Genomic DNA, 11,543 nt, shown 5'->3' on the forward strand with positions numbered 1-11,543 from the left:
AGCCTTCTGGCCAAAGTAGAAAAACTTGTTACCCAGATCGCAAGTTCACTCAGTCAAAGCCCCCAGCTTTCTGTGGTAGCTGCGGCAAGCATCCTGATCACAAATGGAACGAGGGCAAGTGCCCAGCCAAGGGCAAAACATGCTCTTACTGCCACAGACCCAACCACTGGATGGCAGTGTGCCGTAAACGTGCTCTTCACACACTGAATGTATAGGCTCTGGAGGAGACTGATGATGAAATACTGAACATTAGCCTAACGGATGTTGTGCTTCCGGCAGCTGCATTAACTGTGGATAAATGGTCGGTGCATTTGATGATTCTTTCACAAAGAGTCCAGTTCAAAATAGAGACTGGTGCCAGGTGCAACACATTGACCCTTGACAGTTACCAAAAACTCGTGCACACTGGTGAATTGAAGCGTTCTAACAAGTTGTTGCGCTCCTACTCTAATCATAAGCTCAAGCCAGTCACTGCTGTAGATTTATCAGTGCACTACAAACAGCGTGCCACGGATGCTGAGTTTGAAATTGAGGATATTGCACAGGAAAGTGTGCTCAGCGGATCCACGGCTGAAGCTTTAGGTTTGATAGCAAGGCTGAACTCCTTACAAAATACTGCTGAAGCTGAGGCGAACACGCCTGTGGAGGGCATTAGCGGACAAGACGTTGTTCCTGAAAGCCTGCGTGACTTTCCTGAGCTAATACGCACCACAGGGACTCTACCAGGGAAGTACACAATTAAAATAGAGCCCAATGCTAAAGGTGTTGTCCACCCCGTGCGCAGACAGCCCACTGCACTCAAGGGACAGATTATCCAGAAATTGCATGAAATGGAAGAAAATGGCTATATCAAACAGGTCGAGCAGCCTCGGGGAGACAAGTTAAGAATTTGCATAGACCCCAGCGATCTAAATAAAGTAATCAAAAGAAAACATTACCCCATGCGCACAATTGAAAAGGTTGTGTCATCTATGGCTGGAGCACGAATATTCTCAGTCCTCGATGCCAAGTCGGGATACCTCCAGATTGAGTTAGATGAAGAATCATCATTCCTTACAACTTTCAACACGCCCATTGGTAGGCTCAGGTGGTTGAGGCTACCGTTTGGAATAAAATGTGCCCCCGAGATCTATCAGAGGATCATGGATGGCATACTAGAGGGCATTACAGGAGCAGTGGCCATCATGGATGACATCTTGATTGCGGCCCCCACTGTTAAGATGCACGATGAAATCTTACACAAAATCATCGAGAGAGCAACAGGCTACAACTTAAAGCTTAATTTCAATAAGTGTCTCATTCGGCAAAGCCAAGTCCCATATATTGGCCATTTACTGACTGCAGACGACCTGAAGCCTGATCCAGCCAAGGTCCAAGCAGTAAGGGGCATGCCGGAACCTATAGACAAGGAAGGGGTTCGCCGCTTTTTGGGGTTTGTGACTTATTTGTCAAAATTCATACCAAATTTCAGTGAGGAAGATGCACCACTGCGTCAGCTTCTGAAAGGCAATGTGGAGTTTGCGTGGCAAACGGCTCAGAAAAGAGCCTTTGCAAAGCTCTGTAGAATTCTGGGGTATTCTTACTGTATTCTGATGTGTTCATATGTTACTTCTGTGTGTAGTATACAACAGGGAGAGGTCCATATTATTGTACATAACTGTGCCTTAGGCCTGTGTACCAGCAGGAAGGTCATACAGGCCGATGTTTAGGAACATCCGAGGAACATCATAACATGGGCCGAGGGAGACAGCATGTCTGCCTATTCGGGCTAGTATCTCCATCTGGCCAGGGCCGGGTTTTGTACACTGGTTGGCACCTGCCACGTTGGCATGATTGATGTTTGTATGTTTTAGTATAACAGGCTTTGTCTTAGGTTTTGACACGGAGACGGATCGAGGAAGCGACCCGGGGAGCATCTTCTGTCGGAAGGCTCAGCAGCCGCTTCTAATAACAACCACAACTGTTAGACTCTGCACAGTTTTACTGTTTGAGACTCAGCCTGTGTTCTGTTATTCATTGTTGTACCATCTACAATAAATCATCATCTAATCGCCGATCCTGATCCCGCCGTCAAGCTTTATTGACCATCTTCATTACAGACAGAACTAAAACACAACGCAACAACCAGAGAATCCAACAGCTCAAAGAACTGTGCTCACACCCCCCTGTACTTAAGTACTACGACCCATCAGAGCCAGTTGAGATTTTCTGTGATGCAAGCAGCAGTGGATTAGGTGCTGTGCTCTTGAAGGACGATCACCCAGTTGCATTCTCCTCAAGGTCTCTGACCGATGCAGAAACCCGCTATGCACAGATAGAAAAGGAGATGCTTTCTATTGTCCATGCATGCACAAAATTTCACCACTATATCTTTGGAAAGTCAGTCACGGTGTATAATCACCATAAACCACTTGAGGACATTTTTAAGAAATCTCTGCTTTCCACCCCCATGCGCATACAGAGGATGCGCCTGCGAACGGCCCCCAGTATGTGTCAGAGGAGTTTAGAGACTTTTGTGAGAACTATGGCATATCACATCTCACATCATCACCTCACACTCCTCACTCAAATGGAGAGGCCGAACGGGCAGTACAAACAGTGAAAATACTGTGGAACAAAGCTTCAGACAAACATCTGGCATTGCTTGACTATAGAACAACCGCACTAGACACAGTGGAGTTGTCCCCAGCGCAGCTGCTCATGGGCAGAAGACCCAGAAACAAACTCCCTGCAGCTCAACAACTGCTTGTCCCAAAGGCCTACAACTCTTTGAAAGTCAGACACCTATTCAATAGGTCCAAAGCATCCCAGAAGTACTACTATGACAAAGGCAGGACAATGGGCGCTCGCTCTGCACTGGTACCAGGGGAAGAAGTCAGAATGCAGAAAGAGTGGTCTCCAGCTGTTGTCATCCTGCAACATAGCAGCACACCCAGGTCTTACATCGTCAATTCTGGTGGCAAGGAGTTCCGCTGGAACTGTCAGCACCTTCGCAAAAGCACTGAAAAAGCGAATCAGTCACGTCACCTCGTGCAAGATGAGCCCTGGGAGGAGGTCCCTGATGTCCTCCCAGAACAAAAGGAACTGAGTCCTTCCCTAGTTGGGTCTTCAGCATCACCTGCCAAGGAACCCTTGAATGTGGGTCAACCACAGCCCTCTCGGCCCTACACCACTAAGCATGCCAGAGTAGTTAAACCTCCCGAAAGACTGGATTTGTAGTTGCTACTTGTCATGAGTTAGATGAGTTCAGTAGTGAAATGAGCAAGAAGGCCCAACTGTTTGTTGATAGCTTTCAATATTTGGTAATGGACTCAAGTTACTCCTGAATAGTTAAAGAAATATGTCAATTGTGGTGCCTTTTTATATTGACATTAATAAGTTGGAAGGTTCTTGAATATTGTTTATTTTTGCTTTTAAATTTGTGTAAGAAACCTTCAGTTATTTAATCTGCTATGGAGTCCCCACAAATAAGCTGAAGAAGGGGAGATGTAATGTATTGTTGTGCCTCTTGGGGCGCTGCATGTTCTCTGTACCTGTTCATTAGTAGTAGTCATCAACAATGAAGTTTATGTGCAGTGCTTGAGTAAACCAGTTACCGTGCAGTCAAAGTTGCTGTCTTTATAGTTGTCTCCAGTATCTTTCAATGAGGGCACAGGTTGAAGGAACCATCTTTTTGGACTCGTTTTCCAACAGATTGGGGTTTTTTGCAACACAGCTTAATTTAGCTTGAAAGTTAACCTGCTACGGAGCAGGTTAGTTCTGTGGCATAAATTCCCATGGTTACCAAGCTGGGATTCACGTTAACCTCATTAATGGAACGGAATTCTCACTAAAATTAGCGAGACTTATCGAAATAAGCCAGGTTTCGCCTTTAGCGAGGTTGATGGAATACCCCCCAGGGTTTGGTTGACAGCATAAGATGCCATGGTGATATAGCGACACTAAAACAAATCCACTTTCGTGTCACAGCATACCCTAGCTTTGAGCGCAACATACCTCGCTAACCCACTAATCGAGATTCGTAGTACACCCCACAGTTGTTGTGGTATGCACGTCCATCACTGCGTGAAAAGGCTCTGAATCAGGGAATATTGATAGTGATATATTTCCTGATATGTGTATCAGGTAGTATATTGGTTGATATGCTCCTGATATTTTAGTGCCAATTCTCATATCAGGAGCATATCAAAAGTCCTGAATGGGACTGCAACGACATGCAAGATATCCAGACTTCATATTCTCACCTGATATGATTGATCCATGTTTCAAGTATTAGCTACTTATATGACCCCGGACACCTCTTGTTCTTGTTCCCATATACCCCCTGATATGTCAAACATGGAACTACGCATATACTGCCCATATACTGCCAGGCACAGCTAATTTCACAGGCATTTATGTGTATGCCTTTATTTGCTTTTCCATAGGCTTTATGCCTTTATTACTTATATCATATATATATATTTTTTAATTAATCATGTGATTTATGTAATGGTTTTAAACGTGAGATAGTCCTACATAACCAACACTGAGCTTATTGTGCAACTTTAACTTAAATAATATTTCATATTAATTTTACATACACTAAATTACATTATTTACTTTGAACTACACCTGCTGAATCCCAATGACTTATTTTACTTTACCATGAAAATTCATATGCGACAGGCAATACAATTTGTTACATGGCCTTTATTGTATTTATCAATCAATATTCAAATCAACATGGCTTTCTCGCCTGCAGTAGGGGGCTTACACAGTGACACTCGCCCCCTCTCAATAACCTGCCTCAAGTGAGAACAGAGACTTCTGCTTGACCTCAGTGGTTTAAACAGTCCATGGTCTGGGCGTGAAATGTCCTTTAAAACATTTTGGGCCCTTGTCCGTACTCTTCTGGTATAGATGTCCGGCAGGGTAGGTAGAGGTGCTCTGATGGTCCCTTTGGCAGTAAAAATCAGATGTCTGTAAAAAAAGAAAGAAATCATATGTTACAATTGACCCTGTCCATGAATAGAATTAACTCAGCTTGTGTGACAAATAAAAGCAAACCCACAATAGCAGCCTAGAAGTCAGGTGCAATAGTTAGAAGTAATAGAGATATGTATTACAGTTGTGCTCATAAATTTACATAACCTTAGCATACACATACATTTAAAAATCATCTGATCTTAATGCCTTAATTTAAAAAAAAAAAAAATGAGGAAAAATCCAACCTTTAAGGAACACTTATTTATTTGCGATACATCATTCATTCACAAAGAAAATTGTTGTCCTTAAAAGCTGGATTTTTCCTCATTTTTTTTTAAATAAGGCATTAAGATCAATTTCCAAAAGTATTTTACCTAATTGCAACACTGTCTGCAGAAGCTCTTGCCTTCTTGCTTAAACCACCTTTCTGATGCCTAACATAGATCCTCCCCCATCTGACGTGCAGTGCCAGCCTCTGGCTCCAGACTGGGACTTGCTGGATGGCACCTAAAAAAATAAAACAGCAATTGCTATACATTATGTTATTGTTGATTAAGATAAAAATCAAAGCATTACAAAATAAGTTGGTACTGTAAGTCAATCAGGTGTACAAACAAAAATGACAATTACCTTATGAAGGCACCCTTGCCACCATCAATGTTAATTCTTGATTTGTGACTTTATTTGTGAGGGTTTCAGTTTCTGTCAATAGAAAATAAGATTTAACAAAATTATGATTATGATCAGTTTGGCATATATTCAACACATTATTTACATTACCACCAACATAATGGTAAACATGGCTAAACTTCAAAATTCAAGACTATTATAAAAAGCTACAATAATGATGATTAGTTTCTGTATTAATGCATTACATTGCACATGTCAAACAAATTAGAGTGTGCACAGTGACATACCCCATAGCCCTCATTCAAAACACAAACACTTACAGCATGTTGAGGGCAGCAGCCATGGCTTCCAGACATAGTCAAGTAGCATGTAGTAGTAGCAGGACAGACCGACTTTGGCCTGGTCTGTTGATGGAGCCCACTACAGTCATAACAACAAACAGACACATGAAAAAAGTGTGTGTGTGTGTGTGTATGTCTGTCTGTCTCTACCTGGTGAGTGAACTCTCTTGCAGGATTGGAACTTCTTGTGTATGGAAGTGGCACACATTTGGAATATTCCAGAATGCACTCAGTGTTCTCAGTGTAGCAGTCCTCACAACTCACTGCCTGGAAACAGGGAACAGAGGGAAATTAAGATTAATAAATTGCAAAATACACATAACATGAAAGACCATCACTTAAGCACTACTGCCCTCACATGCATCTTAAATATACACGTCTTGGCACAAGCCAGGTACAACCAAATAAGGGCTATGAAATGAAGAATATTTTGCCTAATGCTACCCATACACCAGAATACTTTGACAAGATTTGGGAAAGATTGGAGTTTTTTAACTAATGCCCCCCATTCAAGCTTTACTCAAAAGACTACAATCTGTCAATAATCTTACCCACATCTGGTCAAGTCTTCTGGTGTAAGGATAGCTTAATGTAACACTATACATCACCCTTCACAAACTAAAGATCCCTTGACTTGTCGGCATCATATTGAGGTAGGTCAACCCCCTGTTCACGTTAGCCTGCATGGTCATTAGCAGCCACTATAAATGTAGGCTAAGTTATAGCTAGGTTAGCTAGATGCTAACATACTCGTACTTGATAGACTTGGCCATTTCATTCAAACTAAAACTTTACCTCCATAACGAAATCTCAGACAGACTTATTGTTGGATATGACATTACTACCATTCCAGATATTCCACACAATCGTAAAGTTAGTTATTGGAAAAGTTAACATTAACAGCTAACGTTAGCGATGTTAGCTCACTAGGTAGCAAACGTTAGCTAATTCTCGGTTAACAAACGGTTTTGGTTAACATTAATGCTACCATATAAAAACAGTATTTTCCTAATTAATTCCAGTTTTCAATTGGCATACAAAAGTACTGTAGTTCTTACCTTGGATATGATGACGGCAGAGTTTGTACAGCTTGCAGTCTGTCAGATGCATGACAGAAAAGTGATGGTTGAAGTCACCACCACCAGTGGCAGGAGTTGGTTGAAAAGTTGGTTGGCTGTGTGTGCGCATGCGCTTATCAAGAGGCAACATGAGAAATCGTGGAAATTATTAGGCCTGTTGGCATATTTTAGTTAGGCCTACATTAAAATGACTACCAAACTGATTTTGTAGAAGTGTCAAAACATAGTAGTCAAGTGGGCTATTACTACTATTGTAATTATTAACATTATTGGTTCTCATATAGTTTGACATCAATTTCATTTGAAGCCTTGTTTCTTAAATCAACATTGGTTTATCAGTCATTATATTGACCCACGTTTTATAGACAAGTTGCAACATGATTGATCCATTGTTACCGTTGGCCCACAAGGAAGCCATAGCTTGTAATGTTAAATAAGTATGAAATTATAGATGCTCAACTTTAACAAGTTTAATAAGCCTTTCTTATGTGTTATGGTTTGTAGCATATAGTATTTATTTATTTTCATTAGGCTATTGATTGAATTATTGTTTATTATTGCTGTTCTTCTTAATGTAGGCCTACTCTTACCAACTTTTTAAATTGTTTAGGCTACTGTTAAATTTAACTTTGTATTGTTATGTGGCTCCAGCTGAACCGAATTAGTTTTGGCAGACAGCATTGGGGACGACGGAAAAGCAGATCATTTAAAATGTGGACTTTATTCCTTCAACAGATCTCATGCATATTATACATAAAAAGTATATTTTAGGTAAATTTTAAAAGTATATTTTAGGCTAGATCTACAGACTACAGCAACTATAAAATCTTGCTGAGATATAAAGATATAAGATTAATTATAAAGATATAAAGATTAAAGATATAATTTAAATTGAACCATAACCAAAATAATTAGAAGTAGGCCTAGGCTTGCCTTGGCCTGGACAAAGTAGTCTTTAAATAGTCTATTTTTGAAAGTCCCGAAATTAGATAGAAATCAAACGGCAAATAGCCTATCAGTGATGTTTTATGGTACGTTTTGGGGGTAGGGCATGCGTGACTGTTAATTAGGCAGATCTTGGGCCTAGGCAACATACCTCGCTAACCCACTAATCGAGATTCGTAGTACACCCCACTGCCCTCCCTCACTCCTGTTATCTTCTGGCTGGGTGATGTTCTGGCAAGAGTTACCATGACAGTTCCAACAAGCATCAATTCCCCTGACTCCTTGCTTTTAACAGCAGCATCTGAGAGTGTCACAGTCCCCTGCCCAGTTGCAGCTGACAAACTTCAGAAGGTAGTCCGGGATCTGTTGTAGGGACTGGTGCATAACCATGTTGTCCTTGTTTCTATCCACACAAGGACATCTAGTGATGGACTTTGTAGCAGTAGCCAATCTCTGGTCTGCTGCAGCTCCTGTAGTTGAAGGCAGTTTCTCAGGCTTGACACTAGTTATAGAATTTCACAAAACTGAGTACACCCCTCACATTTTTGTATAATATTTTATTATATCTCTTCATGGGACAACACTGAAGAGATGACGCTTTGCTACAATGTAAAGTAGTCAGTGTACAGCTTGTGTAACAGTGTAAATTTACTGTCCTCTCAAAATAACACAACAAGCAGCCATTAATGTCTAAACCGCACAAATGCTTGGTGGTGCCCCCCCCCCCCCCCCCACACACACACCCCAACCAACCACCACCACCACCACCACCAAAGGAATAAAAACCATTCCGAATTTCTTAGTTAGTTTTTTTTTTTCTAATTGCAGTTTCACCAACAGATGTCGCCCTTGGCCTAGTATGAACCTCTTGGAAATGACCGCATAGAACAACAACTAGTAAATTTATCTAAAGCTGTCTAATTTGGCAAAATCATATCATGTTCAGTTGCAGGGATTTTCCAAAGTTCACCTTACCAAGAGTTGTTCCCAATCATCATTTCATTACGTTGTGAAAGTGTCACTTGTAGCGTTACGTTTTCACTACACAATTAGATCGTTTGATAATTGATAACAAACGCCAAAAAAGCGTCCCGAAATGCAAACCCAGATTAAACATAATCAGAAATAGCATTGCTAGCTAGCAACCTGAGGAACGATTGCTAGTCTTATGCACCGATTGCTAACGTTAAAGGAAAGTGTTGAATTGCATTCAATAACCCATAAACCATATCCACAACGTAAAATAACTAGCTAAAATAGCCAGCATCAAATCATTTGCAATGTAACACTTGAACATGAACATGGCTAGTAGGAGCTTATGTTACAAAGTGTATTGACGGTAGTAGTATTACCTGGCATAAGCATAGACATGCATACACGCAAGGGCTACAAAACTTTTTTTATTTTTTTATTTATTTAAAACATTGTCTTAACTGCAAGTGAAGCGCGAGCATCATCCCGCTGTCTCTTCTTTTTCCTTTTTTTCCGCCCCCGACTCTTAGTGCCTTTTCAAGGCGATGTACTGTCTGCCAAAGGAATAATCGAACAGACCACTGCGTGGGGGAGGGGGGCACCAGAGGGAGACTGGAGAGAGGGCTGCACAAGAGATTCACCTTTTAGCCTATATTACTTTTTTATTGCTTTTGCATATTAACATAGACATATTTTATTGTTATTAATACTAGTAGCCTATTGTGGTGATTTTTCACTTAGTGCCCTACGCGCAGTGCGTGATGTGCGTGTGCGGAGCGCTGGCACTGGGGGCGGGTACGGGCATTTTTTTTTTTTGGAGGGGGGCAGAGTTTAAATGCTGATCCTGTCATTAATAGCAACAGTATAGACCAGGGGTGGGCAAACTGCGGCCCGCGGGCCGGATCCGGCCCGCCAAGCACTTTCATCCGGCCCGCCGAGCATTTCATTTAGTTATCAGGCTGCTCGCTATTTTTTTCCTGCGATAGAGACGACGTTGGTTAGCTCTACTGCAAACTGCTTTTCACTCTCCTTAGATAACGTTTACAATGTCAATGTCAAAACATCATGTTAAATAGAGATAACATCATGTTAAACTAAGTTAACTCTTAGTTATCTCCTTTGCAGCAGATCTAACGTGAACATTATGCAATCCATTTAATTGGGAACGCGTCTGCACTCACGAGAGGGAGAGAGAGCCGCAGGTTCCAGCTGGCTTGTGATTGTTGATAATTGATATCTCCTTCTTATAAGAAAGTTTTAAAAGGAAATCATGAAGGCAACAGTAGTTCCCTCTACTGACCATTTAAAAACTGTGAGAGGGCCCAGCCATATAGGTACAGCACTAGCCATAACGGAGCAGGCAGAAGATCATTGAGAAATAAACGTGAATTAAAGCGACTGTCTTAAAGCGACAGTGCACAATTTATACATTTGTTAAACAGCATAAAATTAGCAGTATTTTTAAGCAATTTTTGTATTTTAAAATATTTTAAAACAAATACTTTTCATACTAAATTATAGGCTATAAAAAATGTATTTTTTTATGCGTGGGGGGGTTGTTGTGCGGCCCGCCGACCAATTTTCGAAACCCAATGTGGCCCTTGAGCCAAAAAGTTTGCCCACCCCTGGTATAGACATATGCCTATTATAAAGAGAAAATCCGTTGCACACGCGTGGTACCATAGGTCTATGTTTGCTTACAAGAAACATAATACATAATATGTTTGCAATATTTACATGAAACACCCCGATGATCATCAATGGGCTACGCAAACTTCAATGAACTTGATAGTAAATAATCCACGGACCCCGAGCACCAATGATGTGTCTTTTGACTGTTTAATTGAATCAACTTAGAATTACTCAACAACTTACATTGTTTCACAGTCACATGGGCTATAGCCTATAAGGCTGTACACAGAGCCAAACACACGCGATAAGAGCAGCCAGCGGCACCAACCATGCTGCTAACTGAACGAGCTCGTGTGAGTGGTTAGTGGGTGGAGCTGCGGGCAGCGCTTCCACGTTTCGCGCCTCTAACGTGCAAGCAGGTAGCCTAGAAATCTAGACGCGCCCCTAGTTAATTTGCTGCCAGGGCTAGTCTAGCAACTCTCCGTTGGCTTGAGCTCCAGAAATCGAAACTTAATCAGGCCATTGAAATCGTGTATAGAGTCGTTAGGTGGGCTTAACATAATGATTGATGGCAACGAGTTGCAACTGTTTGGCTTGAATTACCTGCTTCTTGAAAACAAATAAGATGGATGTTGCTGCTGGCGAACAGTGTGACACGAGTTAAGCTTTTATTATGTTGGCAAACGTTTGAACTAGCCAACTAGCTCGCTGGTGGGAAACGCATGGGACTCATATAGCGCTGCAGCTGTCCTATTAGTGCAGAGAGGGATTTGAAAGACAACTGATTATCCCGCCCCTCGGACTGAGCACTGCGAACGGTGAGTGGCCAGACCCTACATTTTAATGTGGGTCTGGCTCGCCAGGCTAGCAAGCAGGCACTTCTTTCATGAATCATGAACTCAAAATACAATTTTATTTCTCTTATTTTACACATTTTAGGGAAAACCATGGCCAAAATATAATTTATTTGGCAATC

At 41.5% G+C, this 11,543-nt stretch overlaps 1 long non-coding RNA gene across 2 annotated transcripts; it reads right to left on the reverse strand.

The window, feature by feature from the left end:
- Positions 1-4,674: 4,674 nt before the first annotated feature.
- On the reverse strand, positions 4,675-7,102 carry LOC125294869. 2 transcript variants are annotated; one of them, XR_007193570.1, is made up of 6 exons: positions 6,998-7,102; positions 6,090-6,206; positions 5,919-6,018; positions 5,599-5,670; positions 5,343-5,475; positions 4,675-4,962 (listed from the first exon to the last, which is right to left on the reverse strand). It is a non-coding gene; the product is annotated as an uncharacterized LOC125294869 (long non-coding RNA). The 2 variants fall into 2 exon arrangements; XR_007193569.1 differs by having other exon boundaries at positions 5,919-6,206.
- Between the last annotated feature and the right edge of the window lie 4,441 nt (positions 7,103-11,543).

The sequence above is a fragment of the Alosa alosa genome, chromosome 5 (assembly GCF_017589495.1).
Source record: "Alosa alosa isolate M-15738 ecotype Scorff River chromosome 5, AALO_Geno_1.1, whole genome shotgun sequence".
In the NCBI taxonomy this organism is placed as follows: Eukaryota; Metazoa; Chordata; class Actinopteri; order Clupeiformes; family Clupeidae; genus Alosa; species Alosa alosa.